At 48.6% G+C, this 26,778-nt stretch overlaps 1 protein-coding gene and 1 long non-coding RNA gene across 2 annotated transcripts in view; one reads left to right on the top strand and one right to left on the bottom strand.

The window, feature by feature from the left end:
* The window catches only part of LOC135983048 (kinesin-like protein KIF21B), a 50,870-nt gene extending 35,996 nt beyond the window's left edge, over nt 1-14,874 (bottom strand). Inside the window, exon 1 of the mRNA XM_065592367.1 lies at nt 14,036-14,874. The gene's annotated coding sequence lies outside the window, so the exon portion shown is untranslated. The remainder of the gene's footprint in view (nt 1-14,035) is intronic.
* LOC135983049 (uncharacterized) lies at nt 157-3,452 on the top strand. The gene is made up of 2 exons (XR_010600535.1): nt 157-297; nt 441-3,452. It is a non-coding gene; the product is annotated as an uncharacterized LOC135983049 (long non-coding RNA).
* Nucleotides 14,875-26,778: the final 11,904 nt, after the last annotated feature.

Genomic DNA, 26,778 nt, shown 5'->3' with positions numbered 1-26,778 from the left:
AAGTATCAAAGGAAAAAGCTCAGTTGGTTAAGCAGCAGGTTACCTTCCTTGGATACCACCTCTGCCAAGGGAGTCGCAGTTTGGGCAAAGAAAGAATCCAGGTTATACTTGATAGCCCTCAGCCCCGGAACCCCCGAAAACTAAGGGCTTTTCTGGGACTGACTGGCTTCTGTCGACTCTGGATCCCTGACTATGGGGGAAAAGCCAGACCACTATATGAGTCTTTGACTAAAGAAGGTCTGCTCCACTGGAAATGGACCAGGGAAATGAAAAAGGCATTTCGAGAGCTTAAAGAAGGCTTGGTTCAGCCTCCCTCTCTAGCCCTCCCAGATTCCCGGAAGCCATTCACCCTATACGTTCATGAAAGAGGAGGGGTGGCAGCTGGAGTCCTGTGCCAAAGGTCAGGGCCAACCTGGCGACCCATTGGATACTATTTGAAGGTCTTGGACCCTGTCGCCAAGGGGTGGCCTGCCTGCTTATGGGCCATTGCAGCAACCGCTCTCCTTGTACAGGAGGCTGAAAAGTTTACTCTGGGGGGGGACACTGAGGTTGTGGTTCCCCACGGGATGCCTCAAATACTGGGGACAGGCGCTGGGGAAAAGCATCTAAATCCCAGTCGACATACCAGATATGAGGTAGGGCCCTTGCTAGCCCCTAACTTAACCCTTAGAACAGTTAGTTCCCTCAACCTAGCTACCCTATTGCCTGACCCTTGGGTTTCCTATGAGACCAGCCCCACTCATGACTGTATTGAAGTCTTGCAACAGGTGTCCCAGGCACTCGGTATACAAAGGAAGTTGCATACACCCTGGAGGCCGCAAAGCACGGGACAGGTGGAAAGAATGAATAGGACTCTCAAGGATACCCTCACTAAACTATGCACAGAGTCTAGTTTAAAGTGGCTTGATGCGTTACCACTCGCCCTTACCCGCATTCGAAGGGCCCCACGTAAGGGTCTTAAGCTTTCACCATTATCCCGGAGTTCCGGGAGGATGTAAACTGGGAAATGGGGAAGGACTCCTTATGGAAACAGGTCTCTGGGTTGCAATCTGTTTTGTTACAGCTGCATCGACGCGGTGCCTTTTTAGGCCCTTTCCTTGGACCAGCCCGTGTACCCATTCCAGATCGGTGATCAGGTCCTCATCAAGAAGTGGAAGCGTGACCCCCTTACACCACGGTGGGACAGCCCGCACACTGTCTCGCTCATCAGCCAAGCTGCAGTCAAAGTTCTTGGGAGTGACAAATGGACACACTATACGCGGGTAAGGCGGTTTCTGAACCCTAACCCGGAGACTGAACTAGCGGAAGAGGACACCAGCCCTCTGCCCGCCCCGGCTCCGGACGCCCGGGGTGGCACAGGTGAAGACTCCACCTGGGAGTATCAGTACTTGGACGGACTAAAGGGACTGTTTAGAAAAAGATAATGAAATTATTGTTAATATTTTTGTTTATGTGCTTCCACCACTATTATGGTTGGGAAAATAGGTTTTTACAGCTGGGGGGAGACAATAGCAAAATCCATTAACCTCAGTAACTGTTGAGTATGCGGAGGCCCAGAGGAATTAAATGAATGGCCTTGGGTAGCCCAGCCGGTACAGCCCAAATGGTGGCTCAGCAATTTGAGTATAGTCCACGATGGAACGGGGGTTTGGACTGAGGATAGTAGCCCCTGGCGACTGTATTCTTCTGGAATGGGTATTCTCTGCCTTAATCGGACAAGGCGGGAGGGAGTGTACTTGGGAGAAAGCAAGTGTGATTGGACTCTATCCCCAGGGTTTGATTGCTGGGACCCTTATTGTCATCTGTATGACTGCTCTAAATATCAGGGGCAATGGAACAAGACCCATGTGAGGCTCACCAATAATAGTTGGGTGAAATGCTCCAAACAATACTACCCTACGGCCGAAGGTTGCAGGGCGGTAGGACAGGATGGGTTCTTTGATGCCCTATTCACGAGTTGCCAGGTAGACAATACCACTAGCAAGGACCACGTGGTACAGTGGTTTCAAATGGGCATGGCAGAATAAGAATGGAACTCGAGTATGGGGTTTTAAACAATTCTGGTCTAGCACCAATCAGCCAAAATGAGGCTGCGATTGTGTCTGGAAAGCAGGAGCTGGGGCGTGGAGATGTGATTATTGCAGTTCAGCTAATGGAATGGTAGGGGGACCTTTAGGGCCAGGTAATCCTTTATATTTTGACCATCTAAGGGACGATGAGAATGAGAAAACCTGGAATGGCCCCTTTGCTAATGGAACCTGGGCTCTAAAGGGCCATTATTGGATCTGCGGGTCCTATGCCTACTGAAGATTGCCTCCAAATTGGTCTGGGATATGTTATGTTGGATATATAAGACCCTTGTTCTTTTTATTGCCCCAGATGCAGGGAAATAAATTGGGAATTAAGGTGTATGATGATTTAATTAAAAAAAGGCGGTTCATGGATTCCACCCTGACCGCCGGAAGCTCCCAAACATGGGGGGCTCAGGAGTGGCCCCCTGAGAAAATTATAAAACATTATGGTCCAGCTACATGGAATCCTAATGAGTGGATCTCAGGGGCAAGGGAGCCCATTTACAACTTGAATCGGATAATTAGGCTGCAAGCCATTTTAGAAATAATAACTAATCAGACGGCTGCAGCTCTTGATCTTTTGGCTGATCAGTCCACTCAGATGAGGAATGTGCTCTACCAGCACCATCTAGTTCTTGATTATTTGCTGGCAGAAGAAGGGGGAATCTGTGCAAAATTAAACTAATCTAATTGCTGTTTACAAATAGATGATAATGGAAAGGTGGTAAAACAGCTAACAAAAGAAATGAGGAAGTTAGCCCATGTCCCGGTCCAAACATGGGGTGGGTGGAATATGGATTGGTTCACGTCCTGGTTACCGCAACTGGGATGGCTCCGAGAAGGCCTTCTTCTCTTTGTACTTTTTATTACAACCCTATTAACCCTAGCTTGCTTTGCTCCCTGTGTAGTTGCATTAGTCCGACGAATGGCTAATCAAATTATACACCAACAAATGATGGCCCTATACCAGCCGGTGAAGGCTGAGGATTGGGGGCCATAAGGCTCTCAAAATGCTTTTTAGGGGGGAATCTTGTTAGGCCCAAAAACCGAAAAACATGCTTATCTCAGTTCTCACTGTCGTTTCCCATGCATGAAGCTGCACGTATACAGGATGTATAGAAGATATATGGAAAAGGGGAGGGGGTTGGACGGACCCTGGGAAAGGAATGTGAAGGATGGGAAGCTAAACAGATGTATCCTGATTACTACTAGAACTGAATTTAAACAATGCATAGGTTAGCAGAATTTAGACACGCTAAGTTGTTTGTCTCTCTGTATAAAAGAAGCCCAGTTGTGCTTGTAAGGTGTGTTCCTCCCTCTGGCATGAGTCGAGGGGGACACCCGCTCAGCTGACTGATCAATAAAGAACTTGAAGCCGTCTTCTAGACTCCCGTGCCTCCTTGGGGTAATTGGGCAGCTCCAGGGGGAAACGAGCCCATTTGGCTAGCAAAAGGAGAAAAAAAGGGGTGGGGGTAAGGAGCTCTCTTCTGGCTGTGAGAGAGACTGGGGGAGGGAAGGGAACTGAACTGATGGAAAACGCTGCTCTGGATTCAGTTAGAGGCTCTTGATTCTAAAGAGAAGCGAGTGAGAGAAGGAGACCCAGGGCAGTTTGAAGAAAGTGGACTTGATCGCTCTCCCGGCTGCTGCCTCTGATTTTTTTTTTTTAAATAATCCCAGCCAATTCCAGTTTTGCAAGAGTGCAGCAGCAGCAGCAATGAAAGGGGGAAACAAGGAGCCTTGGTCTAGAGGGATAGCTCAGTGGTTTGAGCATTGGTTGGTCTAGAGCTGGGGACCTGAGAAAGGGGAGTGGAAAGGAGAGATCCATCCAAGCAACGCCCTTTCTTCCTTTCTTTCTATTTGGCTTTGGCTACTCCTTCTTTGATTCCACACACACCCCCTCCCCATCCCCAGGCTCTGCTCTGCTCTGCCTGCAGGAATTTACAGTCTGCCACTGGGGGAGCAGGGCCAGTAGCCATGGAGACAGCTTCCCTGGGAGCAAGGAGGTCAGGCAAGAGACCATGTGCAATCAATGGATCAATGCAAGACTCCCATGCAACCTCCAGACCCAACAAGCACTACGCAATCTCCCCCCCCCCCCCATCCCTTTTTGCCATGTTCAGAAGGAAGGGGGGGGATTGGGCAGGTGTATGGGGCGGGGGGGGATAGAGAGTGTTCAGAAAAGGGAATTAAAGAAACCAGTTTACAGATCCCATGATCCGCAGCACACCTCTTTGGTGCCTGGTCTCAAGACAAGAGAGCATGTTATGCACCCTCACTCTGTGGATCAATGGAAACTCCCAATCAAAGAATATGCTCTCCTTTTTGCTGTGTGGGTGTAGGGGAGGGGCAGGCAGGGAGAGGGAGAATTGGAAATAGCAAAAGGAATCGGTCTGCAAATGATCTAGAATCTTTGCTGCATTTCAGCAGCTTCCCCCTTCTCAGTTCCAGACCCCGCCACTTCGTGTACGAATATACGATGGGTGGCGGGGGCTTTGCCTTACCCTGGTGAGATCCATCCCCTTCGCTGGATAATGCGTGAACCATCTTAGCCTCAGGGTCTCTTTCTCCCTGAATCATTCAGGATACTGCAGAAGAGCCAATTTTCTGGGAGGAAGTGTGGGCTAACGATTAGTACCAGGGAGTAGGAGCCAAGACTAGTCCCAACTCCAGGAAAGCATGGTTAGAGCAAGAAAAACCCTGGGTTCCGTTCCCCGTTTTGGGAGGCAGTGCTACCTAGTGCTTAGAGCAGGGAGGCAGGAATCCAGGGTCCTAGTCCCTATCTCTGTCAGGCACAGACTCCACTGCGTGAATGTGGGCAAATCAGCTCAACCGCTCTGTGCCTCAGTTTCTCCATCAGTAAAATAGGGATCGTCGTAAATCCCGCACAAAGATGGTGGGGAAGGGGTCGTGGAATGATAATTAGTTCCTGTTTGTAACTCCCCAGATGAAAGGTGCTTTAGAAGCTCTGTGCACTGACATTCTTCACCCAAGGCAATGTGTTTTCAATGACATTCAGCGGGGAGGACTTTCCTTTAAGGGCTTTATCACCACGCACATCCCTGCAAATCACTCATCTCAAGCACTCCCACTGCCGCCCATTAGTAATGGCTGTTTGCATGACAGTCATTTCTATAGACTCCATATGAGACCAGGGCCCCAGTGACTTGGGCACTGTACACACATGGTAAGAGACGGTCCCTACTCCAAAGTATAAATAGACACGACACACAAAGGGTGGGAGGGGGGGAAAAGAGGCACACTGAGAGGAAGAAACTTCCCCAGCGTTGCTCAGCAAGTCGGTAGCAGAGCAAGGGATAGAACCCCAGTGCTGCCAACTCTTGCAGTTCTAGTCCAGCTCGGCTCGGGCCCCGGGGCACCAGCCGAGTGGCTCCGGCCCGGCCCCGGCCCTGGGCGAGCGGCGCCGGCCCGGCCCGGGCGCCGGTTCCGGCTGAGCACCCCCAGCCCCGGTCCCAGCGGCTCCGGCCTGGCCCCAGCCCCGGCCCTGGCCGAGCGGCGCCAGCCGAGCACCGCCAGCCCCAGCGGCTCCAGCCCGGATCCAAGCCCTACGACCCCTTCCTATTTTCCCGGACATGTCCGGCTTTTTGGAATTTCCTCCTGGACTGGGATTTGAGGACCAAAAAGCCAGACATGTCCGGGAAAATCCGGACGTATGGTAACCCTAGACAGTATCAGTTTGGGGACAGCTCGGTCAGTGTGTGAGGGTGGAGAAGCTTTGTGGCACGTTTTATGAGCAAAACACTTTTGAAATTAGATCAGTTGTCCAAAACAGTGCTGGCTAGCTAAACAAATATCCCAGCATTCCAGACCAATAAAAGGAAAGACATCTTTCACACAAGCACGATTAGCCTCAAGATATCACCGCGGCCAAAAGATTAGTAATAATAGCTAGTTCTTAGTGCTTTTAATCTGGAGATCTCAAAACACTTTACAAAGGAGCTCAGTATCATCATCCACATTTTACAGCTGATGAGGCGCAGAGAGAGGAAGTGACTTGCCCAAGATCACTCAGCAAACCCGTGGAAGATCCATGAATCTATCTAGTCCCCTATCCATTCGGAATCAAAGCTGAATGTTAGCCATCTCGGTGGATAACAAAGCTAACCAAAATAAAAACAATAAATTCTAAAAATAAAGAAAGGGGTTTGGAAGGGATCTAAGCCCTCATGCTTCAGGGCATAAGCTAACCTCTATCTATTGAGGGTCAGGAAGAAATTTACCCCGAGAGCAGGTTATCCTATCACTGCCTCCTTTAGGGTTTCTTACTCCTTCCTTGGAAGCAGCTGGTGGTGGTCACTGTTGGAACCAGGATCCTGACTAGATGGACTCCTTGAGTGATCCAATCTGGCAATTCTCTGTTCCCAGGCACTGGAGATCAGGGATTTAACCTAGGGCAGGGAGTGACAGAGGAACTACTATACCCTATATGGGGATACTGCAAGGTAGGTACAGAACAACCTCAACACCCATGCAAGAGCAGGGGTCCTTGCTGCCAAATCAGGGCACTAATGATCAGAGTGTTTGTAGCAGCAAGGTTGTCTTGGATATTGTGGATGGGGCAAGACGGCAGCATGTGTATAAATTGCTAGCGATATCCTTGACTGCACAATGGATCTTTGAAAAGCCACCTGCCACTGAGACCCCCTCCTTTTCCCTCCCTAACCACAATCAAGACCCTCTCTGGAGAATCACTGTGCTCATGAGTAACCGTAACCTCTCCTCTCTAACCCCAGATTCTCGACACCACTGGCATGCAAACAGGGACATACGCATGAGAAGTGGAGATGTCCCTTCAATAAACCCAGAAATCAACCCCTTCCAAAGAGAGAGGGGGGCAAGAGCTGAAAGACACTCACAGGAACAAGAAAGAAAAAGAAAACGAGGGAAGATGGATGAATAAAGCTCCTTTCCATTAGCAGCACCGACATCCTGGTTGCTACACTCACCCTTCCCAGCTTAATGCAAACATTTAAGTTCAGCTGTGCTCAACACACAACTCAAAGGTACAAGTTCTCACTGGCTCGATGGCTGCACATGAACCCAAGACAGTTGCCTTTCCAGTACCCCCTCTGTCATCCCTTACTGGTCAGAGTACACCGGTGGGGCAGCCAACAGCCTTTGTATTTAGAGTAAGGACTTGTATAAATAGGGCAGTTTGCACTAATGCAAACCACTAATATAGACAGAGTGCAAAACAGGAGTTGCACCCATGTGATTTACCCTGGTAATTTACGGGACTGTGTTGCACTGGCACAGTGCTTCTGCACCGGGGCTTTGTTCAAGGGTAGCTACCCTAATGCAGAAACAACACAAAAATGGCTCTAGGCAAGGCAGAAGAAGGGTCGAGTTGCATCATTCCCAATCCACACTAGCAGAAGCCATGTTTACAACAGCTGTAACAAATCTGTGGTTACCGAGCAACTTCACAGTTGTCACTGTGCCGCCCACCATGGCCACTTGGAATTTCACAGCAACAGCGGGGACAGAACTCTGATCCAAAAACCTAGGCCCCCACACCACAGTATGAGCTGAAAGCAAATCACCTTGAATACTTATCAGTATCGGACCCATGACACACAGAGGAGCAGTGCACATACACACTACTGAGTATTATAGATCTGGATAAGAACGACTTTGCTTGGAACATCCTCTGGCTTTTTAGTCAGCCTCTTCCGAAGCCTTTAAGAGTTACTCTTCTCGGTATCATTTTTAACTAGTTGCTTTTGTTCTAATTTTATTTTTCTGCTAACGCTTCTTGAGTGTTTAACAAGATCCAACACCTGTCTTGTGTGTTTAGACTGTAAGTTCTTGGGACTGGGGCTGTCTTTGAGCAGGGACTAGCGCAATGGGACCCCAATCTCCTTTCGGGTTACTGCACTGCATGTACAAATACTCTGCCCAGTACACTCCTAAACCTGCATTCAGCTACTGACATCACACCTCCTGCAAGGATGCAATGGCATCAACTTTCCCTCCAGACGTGGGTCTGTCATGTAAACATCAGACTTTCTTACAAGTTGCTGTCCCCACACTCCTGAGTCAAAATGGAAATTCTTCTCACTCATACCAGTGCTTCTTCACCGACATCAGCAAGCCCCAGCTGACGCTGTAACTCAGAGCAGAACCTGTCCTTCTCCAACCAGATGATCTTTTTATCGCCATAACTAGAGGAAAACTAAACACTATTTAAAAAAAAACAAAACCTGTCGTCTAAATCTGGAGACAGACTTCAAGGCACTAGAGACAAGACCTTTAACTATGTTGATTTATACACTGAGGTTATAAATTACAGGTTTATGCACTAGTGTAAACACCCATAAACCATCCTTAAATACACAGCATCACATGTAATCAAAATGCCAAAACACCATAGGGCCTCGTGCACAACACTGGATGAAAAGCTAAGTATTAGCAACATGCTCAGGACTGAATTTAGGTTTGACAGTGCTACTGGCATGGCCAGCTGCTGGGCCAAGCTCATAGTTTTCTAGATTCCAAAGCCACAAAGGACCACCAGGATCATCTCCTTTGACCTCCTGCATAAAAGACAGGCCAGAAAACTGCCCCCAAATAATTCCTCATTCCCAGTGAAGCCGATGGAATTCCACTGGAGATGAATTTGACCCTCTGATCCAGATCTTCAGCTGACGTAGATTGTTGGAGCTTCGCTGATTTCCCCCAGCGGAGGGGTCTGTGTCTCAGGCCAGGGTTCTCAGTGGGAATGGGACGGATGAGTCATACACAATTCCCAAAGGAGCCTCTATGGAGGTGCAAAACCGAACACTGTGTTTGGAGGCCTGTGTGAAATGAGCTGGTCTCAGTCCAGTTCTTGACTGGTGGGTGGCCCACACCATAAAATTCACACCACAATTAGCCACGCCCCTTTTTGGTGTGCTCAGCACAGACGACACCTACCCAATGGGCCACGGAGACTGAACTCTTCTTGCCTCAGGGATGAGCCTTGGCCAGGCACCGCTGGGAGGAGGAATGGGGAAAGCTCGCACGGCTGCAGCCAGTGCCATCCCTGACCTGTGCTCCCATGATGCTGACGGCACCATTTTCAACAAGGATGAGTTTGTTTTCCTTGCACTCCCAGAACAAGCCTTGTGCGCACAAGCTGCCCGAAGTGCGCGTAAGGATCGGCCTTTGTGGGTGACCGAGAACACGGCCGTCCAAAAGTGCATGGCCAAAAACCAGGGAGCTGGGAGCATTACTTTGGGGATATATAATGAGGGGCTGAGTGGAGGCTACTTTGCAAACTTGACTCGATGCGGGTGGTCCAATTGTCCATTGCTGCTTATGACTGCCCCATAGTCAGTCTCATAGCACGAGTCTCTCTGAAGCCTCTTTTCACTCAAAAGCTATCGAGTAGAATGCCTGGGTAGTGGGCCTGGCTTCCCTCCCTGCACGTACGTATGGCCTGAAAAGGCAGCAAACCTATCACTATGGGTGCTCACGTGTCATCCCGGCAAATCACCGCAGTATTGGAGCATCTCACAGAGAAGGTGACACAGGGTGTCCGTGGCGGAGCCAAGAACTGAACATATATCTCCTGAGTAGCAATCTACTGCCTCGCCACAAGACCATCCTTTCCACCCAGTGCGGTTCAACTGGACCAGGAAACAGCGGCAAGTGGCAGTGATCCCAGATAGGGCCTATCCTCTGTAGGAGCTCCATCCACAGTACCATATAAGGAGACTTCTTGATGGTGGATCAAAGACATTGCAGAGGGTAGGAAAACTCCCACCAGCCTGAGTAGGAGATCACAATATTTGCAGTCTGAGGAGCATTCAGTCTCCCCAGCCGCCATGGCACACTTCATTCACTCCAGCTTCACACAGGGGCAGAAGATTTGGTCCATTGTGCTCCAACGAAGAAGAGCCAGTAACAAATTGTCAGCCATGCTGAAATAGTTACATGGGGAATAATGGAAGTTTAGGGCACCCTGCCAGAGTCAGTCACCAGGAAAAACAGGCAAAGATAACAATAGGCGTTTTTTGTTTAATTTGAAGCACAATTTAAAAAAAAAAAAAAAAGGAAGAATCTGCACTTAAAAAACAACAGCCACATCCACAGATCAAGCATCCACTTCTGTCTCATTCTGGGTTTTAAGAGGTTTCTGCAGCTACAGGGTGTTTACACAGGGATAGCGATACATGCATTGTGCTGCCCCAGTGCTGTCTCCCCCTCCATCATCTCCTTCATCTGGCTGAACATTCCCTGGGAGATGACGTGAGGTCTCTTTTTTTTTTTTTTTTTTTTAAGACCTTGTGTTGTTTTCCTCATGCAACAATCTCTCAGAGGAAGAGACAATTCGTTTCCCATTAGCAAACACACATTTTCACTTGGAACCTTCCCATGCAGATTTTAACTGGAGAACTTGGAGCACAAAGGGTGACGGGGGGATAAGGACCAGCAATAGCCAGGTGGTTATGGAGCTCCTGAAAAGATGCCCAACTCTGGGGGCTCAGACAAGGGCCATCGGCTCCAGCAAAGCCAAGGGGAAGGTGCATGGGGTTGGGAGTCAGGAAACCACAAACTGTAGACTGGCATCTTCAGGTGACAATAATTTTGTGCCCTCCACAATTTATATAAGGCGGACTGACTAGCTGTAGGAATTGTTAAGGGGCTATATATTTCACTGGATCAAACCCCACTCAGATCAGCAGTGACTAGGACTGCATGGACAGTGCCAAAAAATTAAGGCAGTTGAATACTACTGTGATGCGCATAGCATAAACAGGATACAACACATTCTCTATTTGCCTCTGCACCAGCAGGCTGGTCCATCAACTCCGCAGGCAGAGTTTGCTTCCAATCATGAGTTCTCAGACAGTTGGGCATTTTGGACAAGATATGAATTCTGGATCCATATATGTTCCATAAGAAAGGCCATATTGGGTCAGATCAATGGTCCATTGAGACCAGTATCCTGTCTCTAACTGTGGGCAGTGCCAGATAATTCAAAGGGAATGAAGAGAACAGAACAGTTTCAAGTGGTCCATGCCCTGTTGTCCAGTCCTAGCTTCTGGCAGACGGAGGTTGAGGGACACCCGGAGCATAGGTGGCAAAAAGTTTTGTTAGATCCCTTTGTAACTTTTTGCCACCAGCTCTGGTCTTAACTATCTTGAATAACTTTGTATAGTCTGCAAATTTTGCCACCCTACTGTTCACCCCCCTTTTCCAGGTGAACAGGACTCCAATACGCTAGATGCTGTACAAACACATCCCTATATAATGGTCTGTGAAATAAAGGCATTTAAATAATGGCTCTCTGGACCTACCCATGAGATCTGAGAGAGATAGAGGAAGGGTGATCTAGTAGTTAAACTACAACACTGGGAGTCAGGACACCTGGGTTCTATTCTGGGCTCCCATTACGACTTGCTGGGTGACTTTGAACAAGCCATTGCACCTCTCCACACCTCGTTTGCTCCATCTGTAGAATGAGGATAATAAGATTTCCCGGCCTCCCTGAGGGTTGAGAGTCTCAATTTATTAATATTTGTAAAGTGCTTTGAGCCCCTGAACTGAAAGGTATTCATTTAAGAAAAGAGCAGAGAAGAGTTTCCTAGATACCACAGTGCTGGATGTGGTATAAAACCAGAACAGAGTTCAGTGTTTAAAACTTATACAAAAGGCAGACAAGGTGGGTGAGGTAAAATCTTTTATAGCTAATACCCTGGGACCAACACGGCTACAACAACACTGCAAACTATAAAAGAAAGCTCTGTATTCACAGTAACACGCAAATGGCACAGGCTTGAACAACTCAGACACACCCGATTGGGAATTCTCTAGTAGATCTTGAATTTGCCAAAACCTTTAATTTTTTTTTTTTTGACACTTTTGGGAAGGAGGAGAAAATAAAGCCACATTATATAATTTGCCCTTCTAGGACACCTTTGGTCTCAAAGCACTTTACCAATGTTCACGAAGCCTCCCAGCTAACCACCTGGGAGGGAGGTCAGTGTGGTTATTCCCATTTTACAGATGGGGAAGTGACACAGCGAAACCATTGCCCATAGTACACAGCGAGCTGATGGCAGAGCCAGAATAAAACCCAGGCATCCTGATTACCAGCTAATCATGCTCTTATCCTGGAATGTGAGTCCCTTTCTCCTGGTTAGCTCATACCACTTTCAAAACGACATAAACTATGCCGGAAAGAGGCCATTTTTATTTTGGAGGACGAGTGCTCACATGCAAGCCCCAAACCACAAAAACCTCTGGATCACAATGTAACAAGTCCTGGAGCCCTTTATCTCCTGTGCTCAGCAGGTACCTATACGTTCTATTTATGGAGCAGAATGATATGGGGGGAAAGAAGGTGCTTTGGATATTATGGAAACAAACAGAAAGCAATGTTAAAAGGTGTCTCTAACAAGCCATTTGAATACTGAAGTCAAAGAGTGTCTTTCCATTGACTTCATAGATCCAAGGCCAAAAGGGATCACTGTGGTCATCTGATCTGACCTGCTGTATAACACAGGCCAGTGTGTGCTTAGCTGAAATCTATCCCTGTGCAGCACAACATTTAGGCTGGTGTTTAACTTTAAGCATGTGCTTAAATCCCACTAAAGTCATATTATGCATACGCTTAAGTGCTTTTCTGAGATCAGGCCTAAAAGCATGTTCTGACTTAAGTTTTCAGTCAATATCATAAATTATGCCCTTCAAAAATAAATTATAAACTAACAATATTTACTTCTGGCCCATAAATCTAAATATGGACCAAAAACAATCACTATTTGCTCAATGTTTATACTGAAGACAGAACTATTCCTGTCTGCTAAATGCTCAGCTTAGAATTACTTTTAAGCAGCTCGGATACACAAACCTCGGGAAAGCCAGGGGTTAACATGGGCACCGATGACACAGCTTTAACTCTAGAATCCAGATGTGTGGGTTTAAAAGTAGCACTTCTTTGCTTTAAATAGTTTATGAATTCTAGCTGGGTTTGTATCCCACACCCCCAAGCCAAAGGAGATCTATTAATTCCAGAGTTTTTTCATGCAGTAGTAAAGCCATGATTTTATTTGCACAAGTTGCGTAAGATGTTAGGCATTTTCCCCCTTGCATTTCCACCCATCAACTCCATACACATTTTAACAAGGCATTGGTTTATTTCCAGAAGCCCTGACCAGAACCAACGCCAACTGCATAAATATTTTGTCACTTTCACAAATGTCACCACTAGAGTCAACATTTAGGATGGAGTTTTTTGGGGTTGGGTTTTTTAAACATGGTTTCTCCAGGATAATGTATGGATAGCTCTTAAAATAATAACAGGAATACGGCCTTTTTAACTAGGCTCACCTCAGTGCAGAGGCATTGCTTTAAAGGGCGAAGAACCCTACTCAAGGACATTTAATAACATGTGCTCATTTATTCTTCCAAGGGACTTGTGACGGGTTGGATCACAGAAACCACCTTGGGAGCTGCCACCCGATGTGCAAAGACTACCCCTGCTCCTGTTTTCCCTGCCAGCTCGGGACTCCAGCACCCTGTCTTGCTGAGCCAGACACTCCTGTTTGGCTCCACACACAGATCCAGGGTCTGAATCTCCTGTCCCAAAGCTGCAAGTTTACCTGAAAACAGCTCGCAGTAGAGTGCTTGTCTTTAGCACTCAGATGCCCAACTCCCAATGGGGTCTAAACCCAAATAAATCCGTTTTACCCTGCATAAAGCTTATGCAGGGCAAACTCATAAATTGTTCGCCCTCTATAACACTGATAGAGAGATATGCACAGTTGTTTGCTCCCTCAGGTATTAATACATACTCCGAGTAAATTACTAAATAGAAAGTGATTTTATTAAATACAGACAGTAGGATTTAAGTGGTTCAAAGTAGTAACAGACAGAACAAAGTAAGTCACCAAACAAAATAAAATAAAATGCGCAGATCTATGCCTAATCAAACTGAATACAGATAATTTCCTCACCAGTTCCAGAGTGCTCCCTTTTACAGGCTAATCTCCTTTTAGCCTGGGTCCAGCTAGTGTGTGTGTGTGTGTGTGTGTGTGTGTGTGTGTGTGTGTGTGTGTGTGTGTGTGTGTGTGTGTGTGTGTGTGTGTGTGTGTGTGTGTGTGTGTGTGTGTGTGTGTGTGTGTGTGTGTGTGTGTGTGTGTGTGTGTGTGTGTGTGTGTGTGTGTGTGTGTGGAGAGGCTCCTTCTTTAGCCAGCTGAAGACAAAATGGAGGGGTCTCCCACAGGTTTAAGTAGACTCTCTCTTCTGGGTGGAGACCTCCCTCCTATGCAAAGCCCAGCTCCAAGATGGAGTTTTGGAGTCACCTGGGCAAGTCACATGCCCCTGCATGACTCAGTCTTTGCATTGTCCACATGGCATCTTGCATGTCTCCAGGAAGACTTCTCATGTGGATTGGAGCATTCCAAGATGCATTGTTCCCTAAGTGTCTCCTGATCAGGTACTTAACCTGGCAAATTCCTTCCTAAAGAAGCTGACCAAATGCCTCACAAAGCTTACTTAGAAATCAGGCAAGCATACAGCCCATATTCTTAAGCTCGAGTAGAAAATGATATATACGTACAAATAGGATGAATAGATATAGTAGATCACAACCCTTACGGAGATATGTTACATGGCACAGGCAGCACAAAACATATTCCAGTTATGTCATACATACATTTATAAGCACCCCCTCCCCATAAAGCTTTATGGGGTACACTGTCACACCCTCCCCCTGAACTTACTGCCAGAGACTTGGACACTGTCCATGGCGGAGGCAGTACCTGTAAAATTTCTGTTTGTTTCTGGTCGCACTTCCTTTCAGTACCTTGAAAGCATATGATGTCACTCCTGGGGGTTCTAGCCCGTTTTGGGGTCCCTGGTCCCCAGATGCTTGCAAACAGGTAGGGATGTAGTATTGCTAACAGAATGCAGGCAGCAATACTCATTAACGTGGAGGTATCTTGGCATTTAGCCACCAATGCCATGAGGCGGTGTGCCTCAGTTTCCCCTTCTACACAGCAGCATAGGCCTGTTATGCTTTTGCTGCTTTTTACAGGTATGGGCTGTAAAGTAACATGCTGGTGGGGCAGCCCTGTCACCATCCCCAGCATGTATAACAGCTTATTCCACAAATCAAATATGTTCCACATCTTTAAAGGGTTTACCACTAGTGTGAATTCTTTTGTTTTATCCCATAGGTGAATTAGCAAAAGACACAAGGTTAACAGCAAATCTACAGTGGACAGGCTTCGTTCACTCAATTTGACTTGTTTAGCATCCATTGCATTTTCCCAGTTCTCTGTGCCCTCTGGTAGACCCTCTGATGCAGATTCCTCTGCCTCTTTGGGGAAGACTTCTAGTTCGGGCATGTGCTTGGGTCTTTGGCCAGGAAAGGGTGTACTACAACCATACTTGTCCTCTGCCCCTCCCTCTGGAGTTTCTCTGGGCTGGGCCCCCCTCCCTTGTGAAGTCCCTCCTATGAAGAGATTTCCCTCCCCCTGTCTTGGAGAGAGAGTTGTATCTCTTGCAAGTGTAGCAAGAACTGCAGCTTTCCCTGGGGTGTTCTGGACCCCTTTGGGCACCCCACTTTCTGTTTCCAATGGGTCAGCTGGATAGGCCCCCTCATCCTGGAGACCTGACCCCCAGGTTTCCCTTAAAACCTGATCCACAGGAGAGGGGGCTGGCATTTCGAATGCAGACTTTTCACCCTCCTCCTGGGAAAGCCCCTCCCCACAAAAGGTGGGTGGACTCTCTGGCCCCCCCTGACCTTCCATTTGGGCTTCCCTCTTTGGGCTCCCCGCTGGGTCCGACACTCTTGTGTCCCCTGAAAGGGAAGGTGATCCTGCCCCAGCTGTGGACTCACAGCTACCAGCTACAACAGACCTCTCACTGGCCCGCAAAATCCCTCCCCTTCCACTCGGGTTGGGCTGGCACTCAGCTATAGAGTCCTTGGGGCCTGTTCCCACCACAGTGGTCCCCAGGACCCCAACTTCCACCTTTGGGACACACACCTCTGTGCACCCCAGGGCAGGCCCGGCCCCCTGCTGACCTGCAACTTCCTGGCAGTCAGCAGCTGTGGTGGCCTCCTTGCTACAAGGTGGTACATCCCCCTCCCCCGGGGAGATGATTAGGGGACAGGAGCTGGCTTCATCCAGCTCCTCCCTCTGGAACTTCCCTTGAGCCCCAGAGCTACAGGAACCGGCTACAACCAGCCCTGCCCCCGAAGCTGCATCCTTTACTGCTGCAGAGGAATCTAAGAGACACCCTCCTATTCCCCCAGCAGTCTGTGTGATTTCGCCCCCCCCCCCGGGGCTTTTGGCACAAGATTCCTTCTCACTGCTAACCAACCCTGGGACAGATTCTGCCACACTAAAGAAATCATTCCCCAGTAGAAACGGTGCAAAATTGTGTGCCACCGTTGCAACAGTCAGCTCAGCCTGCAAATCCCAAGTTTGCATGTGTACTTTAGCTAAAGGTGCAAGGACTTTGTAACCCCCGACCAGCTCTAATTCTGCCATTTTACCTGGCAACAAATCCTTTTCTTAGATCAGGTCCCTCCTGACCACAGAAATCTCAGCACCCGTGTCCCTTAATCCAAGAAGCATTTGACCATTCAATTTAACAGCATGCATATGCTCATTGCTTGGTTGTGTGGAAGCAAGCTTTACAAATCCTGTGTGGAAAGAGGCCACAGCCTGGCTCTGAGAAGCCGCAGCTTCACTCAGTAAGGGACACTTATTCCTCAGGTGCTCAGTGGACTTACAATGATAGCACCTCTTGGGCTCCTCTGCTTGCACAGGAAATTTGGGTCGAGTACCAGGGGAATGGGGAGATGACCGCCCAGCCTCTTTTTTCCCAGACCCAGGGGTAAAACGGTGATTCTGCTTTCCCCCAACCTTACGCCACTGTGACAATGCGGCTCTGGCGGAACCCAACTGAGAGTGCCATCTCAGGACAAATTGCTCAAATAGGGCAGTTACAGCCCAAGGCTGGGGTTTTTTCCACCTCTAAGGCAAACCAAACCAGCCAGACTAGGAGGACTTCGGTCTCACCCCACTGGCTCACCGCAAGTCTCGCAAGCAATCTCCTTAGACACTCCAGTTTCCCAGTACTCCCACCAGTACCACTCGTTAGGGGGACAAATGGTTATGAAAACCAATACCCCAGTAAAAGAAAAAGGTTCTCCTGATCCCAAAGGACCAGGCCCCAGACCCAGGTCAATATACAAATCAGGTCTTACCCACAAATCACGCTGCTGCCAATCCTTTAGAATTTAAAATCTTAAGGTTTATTCATAAAAGGAAAAAGATAGAGATGAGAGTTGGAATTGGTTAAATGGAATCAATTACATACAGTAATGGCAAAGTTCTTGGTTCAGGCTTGCAGCAGCGATGGAATAAGCTGCAGGTTCAAATCAAGTCTCTGGAATACATCCCCCGCTGGGATGGGTCCTCAGTCCTTTGTTCAAAGCTTCAGCTCGTAGCAAAGTTCCTCCAGAGGTATGAAGCAGGATTGAAGAACAGATGGAGATGAGGCATCAGCCTTATATAGTCTTTTCCACGTGTAAGAACACCTCTTTGTTCTTACTGTGGAAAATTACAGCAAGATGGAGTCTGGAGTCACATGGGCCAGTCCCTGCATACTTTGCTGAGTTACAAGGCTTATCTGCCTTCTCTCAATGGGTCCATTGTATAGCTGATGGTCCTTAATGGGCCATCAAGCAGGCTAGGCAGAGCTAATCTCAGCTTGTCTGGGATGTCACCCAGAAGCATAGCATAAATTTGCCATACAGACAGTATAGAGCCAATATTCGCCATACAGACAGTATAGAGCCAATATTCATAACTTCAACTACAAAACTGATACACACATATAGACAGCATAATCATAACCAGTAAACCATAACCTTGTCCTAGACACCCCATTTGACCCCCTTTATACAAGATTTGGGTGCCACTACAGGACCTTGGTTGCAACAATGATCTATACGGTCCCAGTTTATGTCAATAACGTCACACCCCCAACGCAAAATTGATGCAGGAAGGGATGACACAAACATCACTGACTGCATCCCAAGAGCTCCCCATCCTGGGTTCTGTCTCACTGCAGCTAGTATTGGGTTAGACGCCATACCAGTGTATAACAGAAATGGTTTATCAAAATCACGTTCAACCACATGATTGAACCTCTTTACAACCTCAAGGTAAAACTTAGTTAGAACAATAGTGGATTGGATCTGCTCTGGCAGCATGGTTCCTGTATGTGTCATGTGATCTTGCCAAGAGCTAAAGAAAACAGCTACTTTATCCATACCAGCTCGGGCAAACGTTTGGAACCCCATTAACATCGAATAAATGCAGATATTAATGTTCTTCATAGTACAGGAATCTTGGCATTTAGCCATGAAAGCAATATGGTAGTGTGCCTCAGTCTTCCTTTTTATACAGCACATTAGGTCTGGAATGTCTTTTCCCCTGTGAAAAGTTCCCATATTGTTTATAGGCATTACCTGTGAAACCCCAGTGTAACAAGGCCTTTTAACATAACGTGTGTTCTCATGTATTCCTTTTAACATGTTCAAGGGATTCTCCAAAAGATTAGACACATTGTACATTTTTACAGTTTGTGGCAATAGCAACACATTCATTACAAAATTAAGCAATAACAACAAGTTCATTGCAAGTGTCCATCTACAATCATGGTTGTCATGCCACCCCTTTGGTTCAATACCATTGGAGTTTGGGCATTTTAGGGTAAACCTGTGGCTTCCCTTTGCAAAATTCAGTTTTCTCTTTCCTCCTTGTCCTGCAGAATCAAACCCTGATTTCTCTTGCTTAACAGAATTCACTGGCTGATGGGGTGGGCCCTCTGTGCTAACAGTTATTAGCAAGTCCTCCCTTTCCCAGCCCGGCAAGTAATTTGCACTACCCCAGACCAGAGCCAGTCCACCAGTTTTCATATCCTTAACTGCTATAATTTCCAAGGCTGGACTCTGCCTTAAAGAGATACCACACAAATCCAAAGAGTCTGCGGGTGAGAGTTTGCTTGCTCTCCCCCGCATCCTCAAGCATTCAGCCATAAAACTGCTCTGCTCTGACACATCAGTAACCACATCTGTCCTCAAACCCTGAAGCACAAACTGCTCGTTTAAAGAATCAGAAAGGAGACATTCCTGTTCCAACACCATTGTCTCCCCAACAAGTTGGCCCCACACAGCCACTTGGTTATAGGGCTGCCTCAATTCCTTAACAACTTTTACTTCCTCTGAGACCTTCTCAAAGCTACCCACACTGGATCTTTTAAAAGGAAAGTCAGTGGATCCATTCACAACAGACAATTTCTGGCTGCTAGGAACTGAAACTTCCTTGATTAAGTTTCAGAGTAGCAGCCGTGTTAGTCTGTATCCGCAAAAAGAAGAACAGGAGGACTTGTGGCACCTTAGAGACTAACAAATTTATTAGAGCATAAGCTTTCGTGGACTACAGCCCACTTCTTCTATATGCATCCGAAGAAGTGGGCTGTAGTCCACGAAAGCTTATGCTCTAATAAATTTGTTAGTCTCTAAGGTGCCACAAGTCCTCCTGTTCTTCTTTTTCCTTGATTAAATCACTCTCACACCCTTCAGTTGCAGGGAACTGCTTGCACTGAGTACCATGAGGATTCCTTTCTCCAGGAGCTTTTCTAAGCAGCAAATCACCCCTCACAGAAACTCTGCCCTTACCCTCTTCACCTAGGGCTTGCTCTAAAGGAACACTTTCCTGAGCAACAACAGACTCTGTCTGGGTTTTACTTGCATTCAGGATCACCTTTGGCCCATCAGGCAGATCTCTACACAATCCCCTTTCAGGCAAACCCATAGACTTCCTAGATAAAAGGTTAGAAATACTTCCCTTCTCTTTGCCACACAGAAGCTTAGGAATTTTTTCCTTTTTGCTACAGGTTGTTAAACTGTCCGTAGGTACCACAACCAAATTTCTGCTCTCCTTGTGCCCTGGCTAGGGTATCACTCTGATCAGACAGAGTTGTTACACCCTTCTCCAACCACACGTGAGCAACAGGCAAAATACAAGCACCAGAATTTTCTGGTCTCTGGGATTTTACTAAGACACTAACTGGATGCAACCTAGTTACGGTGCCATTCTCAATAATAACAGGAATACGGCCTTTTTAACTAGGCTCACCTCAGTGCAGAGGCATTGCTTTAAAGGGCGAAGAACCCTACTCAAGGACATTTAATAACATGTGCTCATTTATTCTTCCAAGGGACTTAACTGGCAAAGAGGGAGAAAAGCGCTTGCTGGGGGAAGTCAACACAGATTTGGCACCTACTCCAAAGCCCACTGAAGGTCATGGTGACTTCAATGGGCTTTACATCAGGGTCTTAGTCCACTTCTCCTATAGACTTCAGTGGGGTTTGAAACTTATCTCCACCATTCTCAGGTGCTCGCCACTCAAGAGTCAATAGAAAGGGACGACCTGATTCAAATCTGGCTTCCCACTGTCTTATGGACAGGGAATGTGTTTGTTCAGCCTGAGGAGACCATGTTTTGTTTTGAAAGTGGCATTCAGTCCCCAAGGGCTGATGCTGCCATCCTCCTAACCCTGCAGCGGAGGTTCTGTAAGGTCTCCATGCCTCCACCTATGCCAGGGCCCACTCAAACTCCAAAGTCTCCCTGCCTCCCACCCTGAGCTTTCTACGATGCCTCCCATCCTCCCAGAGGCCGACTTTCTTCCCTGCATGGTCGCCTCCAATGCTAAGATGTCATGGGCTTGTCCTGACCAGTTGGCCATCCAGACCTTTCATGGTAGGCCTCAAAGTCTGTGCATGAGAGGTACAGTCCTTGGACCTCGCTCCTTTTCTTGGGGGCTTCTCAACTGCAGATGCTCCCAGCGGTTTTCTGAGCTGCCATGCAATCAGCATTATGAGCTCAGTTCCTTTTGTTCAGCTAAAACCGCCCTCAACCCAGCTCCTTCCCTCACCTCCCACCCCCAACCTTAGCTGGTTTCTTGTCTGCCTGCAGGTGCTATCCCTAAGCACAGCACCTGCTCTGGACCACACAAACCCCAAACGGGCTGCCGAGACATTTTCAAACATCTCCTAAGCGCCATCTCCCATATATCGACACTGATGTAACCCAACACCTCCTCAGTCATACGCGTCCAGCCTCCCTGCCTGGTGGGCCTCCTTCCATACACAGGACAGGAAAGCTCGTGAGAGATCTGACAAAAGTCCTGAGTGGGGTTCTCCGCCCTCCCTAACTTAAGCAGCACAATGAGAATCAGGAACAACTTCCACAGGTGAACCCAAACTTCCCAGTAAATTCTCCAGCAGACCAGTTTTTCATTAGAACAGAGCAGCTTTAGCTCAGCAGAAGCATGTCAACAAGTCCTAAACATCTGAGAGCAGATGGGAGTGAGATACCATTAATTATGATGAAATGTAATCCTTAACCTACAGGAAAGCAAAAGTTCTTATAGGATTGCCAAGAAAACCACGCTAGGACTTTCCAAATGGGTATGACTGACTGTTTATAACTGGAGAACTCGTAGGGCAGGGGAAAAAATGGCTTGCTCTCAGCAGGTTTTCCTTTCTATATTTACCCTCACATGAAACGAACACTATTGCACACTGCAACGTTTATTCCTTATGACTGGGGAAGCAGGAGAAGAAAATAACAGACCACACCACATCAAATAAATTGTTAATTTGATGCTTGTGTTGGGGTGGGCAGGTGAAGAGGGAGTCCCAAGCTTCTGGGCAAAACACAGGTCCTGTATCATCCAAAGCCAAGTCTCTGTTACTGTGGTGAGTTATAACTTCCATTCAATCACAGCAGTGGACTTCGGTTTTATTGATCCCAGTTTACACTCATTGTTAAGACACTGCGTTCCCATAGCCACCTTCTGTGGGTGCTGATTGATGTATCAGGTAGCCAGGATGGGCAGGGATGGATTTTTTCTGTTTGCCAGAAGCTGGGGAACAGGGATCACATGATGATTTACCCGTTCTGTTCATTCCCTCTGGGGCACCTGGCATTGGCCACTGTCAGAAGACAGGATACTGGGCTGGATGGACCTTTGGTCTGACCCAGTATGGCCATTCTTATGTTCTGGCCCCTATCACTGAGTGCCTCATGATTGTTAAAGGATTTATCTTCCCAGCATTCCTGTGAAGTAGTGATGTGCTATTATGATGGGAAACTGAGGTAGGTAGAGGCTAAAGGTATGTCTACACTGCAGTGTATGCCCGGGCTCAGACTTGGGTTTGAACCCAACCCCCCTTCCATCTATACACAAATGTGTCTCACTCAAGCCAGTAAGCCCTAAGGACGGGGGCCACAGAACTCGGCAGGAGGGGAGGGTCGGAGCTCAACTCCCACTGGGACTCGAGTCCCAACTCGATCATTTTGCAGTGTGGATGCAGCGCTGGCCCAGTTCCCAGACTTGTGCCCTGAGAGTCCACCGTTATCCCACAATCCCTTGGGCCAGTGTCCTTTGGCTTTTCTATCCCAAGACTAGCCAATCGACTCCCAGGAAACAGAAGCAACCCCCCCCCCCCACCCCACCCCCAGGTTTGAGTACAGCTGCTCAGCGCTTAACTCTTCCATTTTGTTCTGACTGCTGTCCTGCAAAAAGAGCGAACTGCTTCCTGCATTCGCAAAGGCCACCGACAAGAAGTTTTTTGCTAAGTATGCTGCTACCAGGTCACGGGACCACAGCCAGATTCAGTAAATCCCCCTCCCCCCAACCACCCCACAAGCCTACACCCCTCCCCATGCTTCAAAGCCTGAACATCTACACAGCGCGAGCACAAGTCTGTCGACCTAGGCTCTGAAACTCACTGCCACGGGTTCTGAAACACAGTGTAGATGTAGCTTTGGAGTGCCGTTTACAGCTGGCTGACTTGGCTCCGTATTGAAACGCCTATCGCCAACTCACTCTGTTCTTGCTGGATGAAGATTTGGTTTCTATGCACATGCCTGATTTGAGAAGTTCACTAAGGATTTGAATGGGCATAATAATCATTGGGCCAGATCCTCAACTGGTATAAACCAAGACAGCTCCATTGACTTCAAAATGCTCTGAACAGACCCAGGAGGTACTTAGCATCCCAAGGGGACTGACTTGGTTTACATGTCACTATCTAAATCTTAACACAAGGCTGGCCTCTCAGCTGTGAAATCTCCTCCCCATAATCCCAGTAGACTCAAGAAACAAGAGGAAGGGGATATCACATGACCCTCCCATGCTTTTTTCACATCACATGGCCCAGTCAGTCATATCTGCTCAGCTCACCAAATTCAAATCTGAGCTTGACCTCAGCTTTACCTTGACGTTTACCAGCTAGTAATGCAAAGAGCTTGGTAACAGACACATGCAGAAAGGGGTTCACATAGGGTTACCATATTTCAGCAAGCAAAAAAGAGGACGGGAGGAGCCCCGCCCTAGCCCCTCCCACTTCCCGCCCCCCCAGAACCCCCAACCCTCCCTCTGTTCCTTGTCCCCTGACTGCCCCCTCCTGGGACCCCTGCCCCTAACTGCCCCCCAGGACTCCACTCCCTATCTAAGCCTCCCTGCCTCTTGTCCCCTGACTGCCCCAACCCTTATCCACACCCCCACCCCCAGACAGACCCCTGGGACTCCCATGCCCCATCCAACCACTCCCCACCCCCTGACAGCCCCCCCCCAGAACTCCCAACCCATCTAAACCCCTCTGCTCCCTGTCCCCTGACTGCTCCGATCCCTCTCCCCACTCCTGCCCCCTGACAGCTCCCCCCCAGAACTCCCAGCCCCCCACCCCCCCGCTCCTTGTCCCCTGACTGCCCCCTCCTGGGACCCCTGATCCTAACTGCCCTCCAGAACCCCACCCCCTACCTAAGACTCCCTGTTCCTTGTCCCCTAACTGCCCCCTCCTAAGACCCCCCCCAACTGCCCCCCAGGACCCTACCCCCTACCTGTACCCTGACTGCCCAAAACTTTCTCCACTCCCCCCAAAAAGCCCCCCCCGTTTCTTGACTGCCCCCTCCAGAACCTCCCTGCCCCTTCTCCTGCCCCCTGGCCCCCTTACCCTGCTGCTCAGAACAGGGTGTTGGGCTCTGTGCGAGCCGAGCTGGACACGTGGCTGCGCTCCCCAGCACAACAAAACCCGGTCCCTGGCCCTGCACAGTGCTGCTGGACCGGGCTGCAGGGGAGAGCTGCCGGCTCAGAATGCAGGGCGGATCCGGCTCCTCTACAGCTGCTCCGGAGTCCAGCCCGGGACTTTCCTGCAGCCCTCCCAGCTGCTCGCTCTGCTCTGCCGGGGGAGGGGGGAAATCCCGGACATTTTGAGTGCTTTACAAATTCCCCCCGGACGCTATTTTTAGAACAAAAAGGAGGACATGTCCAGGTAAATCCGGACGAATGGTAACCCTAGTTCACAGAAAGACAGAGTGGAAGAGTTTGGGCCCAAGCAAATTCACTCCTCAGCTTTAGAAGAGCCCATCCCCCTCATAATCTAATAAATCTTTCCCCCCATGCAGAGAGCATTTGCAGCTTTTCAGGTTAAAAAAAGGCAGCCTCTCCTGCTTCCTCCTGCAGTGCCCCAACGCCTTCTTGACATAGCATCATTTCAATCAGCCGACCACTTAGAACAGGGAGCGATCACAATCCGCCATGGGATCCCAAGAAAGAGAGCTACGTGGCCCTCTTCACAAACAGGGTCATGCACATAAGACCCACACTCCAGAAGCAGTAAAGCAAAGACTTTGACACTGGTAATGACCACAGCCAGCCAGTTAACGATTTCTTAAGCCTCTGGGTCCATCACGTTATTGCCCGCCTGCTGGAAAATGGCAAATCCCGGTATTAATGGGCTAAGTCCTCTAATGTTTTAGTTTCTCAAACATCTCCTCATAGACTTATTTTACACTATTATTTCCAAAGTCTGAACAGTGGGCAAGGCGCTGGTCAGACACATTGGAAGACAAGGTCTCTGCCCCAGGGAAGTTCCAATCTAGCATTATCCCACAGTAGGTTCTAGTTTCCGGCCGGACATACACCCCATTGATTTTCACAGGGCTGTGCATAGTTCAAATCAGGCCAGGATTGGCCCCTCCAGAAGTGTCACCTTTTTCTCTCCTGGACCTTTGCTCCTCCTTGAATCTCCTCTGGGAATAATACTCTGCAACAGCAGAGTTCACTGAATGAAGTCCACTCTTTTTGCCCAGCTACCCATGGGAACGCTAGCGTTTTGGATTCCACCCATGCATGACCACGGGTGACCGATCTACTTCGGGCACCGTCTGCAATGTCTTGTCATGATGCTCCTGGAGCTGCTGTCGTGTTGGGGGATAGCCTGGAGTTCTCTGGCGCTCCTTCAGCGTTCTGGTGGAGCTTCTCTTAATTCCCACCCCACAGCATGATGTCCCCTGACACTAAGCCTTTCACAAACACAGGGTGATCCAGTTCAGCACCAGATTGTCCTCTCACTTACACCAGCAAAAGACAGGAGTAACTCCAGAGAAGTCCATGGTATTAAAGAGGGAGGAGGGGGGAACCAGGCTCATAGAGTATTAACAGGCCACATTTGGTGCAGGCATAAGGGGGCATAACTCCAGTGAATTCTGGAGAAGTTAGCCCGTTATTATTTATATTGTGATAGCGCTAGGAGACTCCGTCAGAGACCAGAACCCTGCTGTGCTAGGTGCTGTACAAACACAGAAGAAAGAGGCTGTCTTGGTCCCAAAGAGCATACAGTCTAAGTAATAGGGATTGGAGTCTTGAAAGGCAAATCCATTCCTTTCTGCATTCCTTGACTCCTTGTCTATTCTTCCATCATTCTGCTGATCTCACGCTCAACACCAGCTCTTTCTCACAGATTTTTTTAAAGCTGCGGGAAGGATTCTAGGATTCTAGCCTGGGCCTCCGGAAACCCGGTTGCAAGTCCCTGCTCTGCCACAGACTTCCAGTATGACCTTGGGCAAGTCATGTAGCCTCTGCGCCCAATCTGTAAAAACAGGGATAATAGCATTACCCTACCGCACAGGGGGGCTGTGAAGATAAATACATTTAAAAAGACGGCTGCGCTACTTCAGTAAGGGGAGAGGGCTATAGACAGGTGAAAATAATTCAGTACATTATAATAAACAAACAATCATATGAAAGGAGACGCAGCAACCCTGACTCAGCCAGTGCAGAGACTCAGCATCTTCCCTAATGCTCACAGAGCTCACTGGGGAGGTGCGTAGGGGCCCACGCAATCTAAAGGGCAGTGGGGAGTGGTGCTGGAGCGGTCTGGAGTGATGCTCTGGCATCTGAAATCCGTTCTGGCACTTGGCACACCAAGTTACAACGCCAATCAAATTTAGCCCCGCCACCACTCTAAATTTCAGTGGTGTTGCAACCCCGTGCACCAGGTCACAACACCAGTCAAATCTGGCCTGCCTGCCAACATTCCCTTTCTGCCATGCACACACACGGCTTGCACAGCAGTAACTACTTCACGCGTTCGGAAGCGGGCTGGCACCCGCATCCCACTCCACCAGCTAGGCCCTCTGCCGGATTGCCCTGGCCTCTCTCTGCGCTGCAGGAAGCCTGGAGTCGAGGGGTAAGGAATGGAGCCGGGCTGGGGATGGGGGAGGCAGTGCAGCTGGGTCTTGCTCCGCCTGCTGGAACCTGTGGCAGCTGCTCTTGGTGCTGGAGACAGGCAGGACACCTTGAGCCAGCAGGGAGGGTAAGG

This window comes from Chrysemys picta, chromosome 4 (genome assembly GCF_011386835.1).
Source record: "Chrysemys picta bellii isolate R12L10 chromosome 4, ASM1138683v2, whole genome shotgun sequence".
Taxonomy (NCBI): domain Eukaryota; kingdom Metazoa; phylum Chordata; order Testudines; family Emydidae; genus Chrysemys; species Chrysemys picta.
Note: the sequence above shows the minus strand (reverse complement) of the source record. Positions and strands in the feature narration are given on the sequence as shown.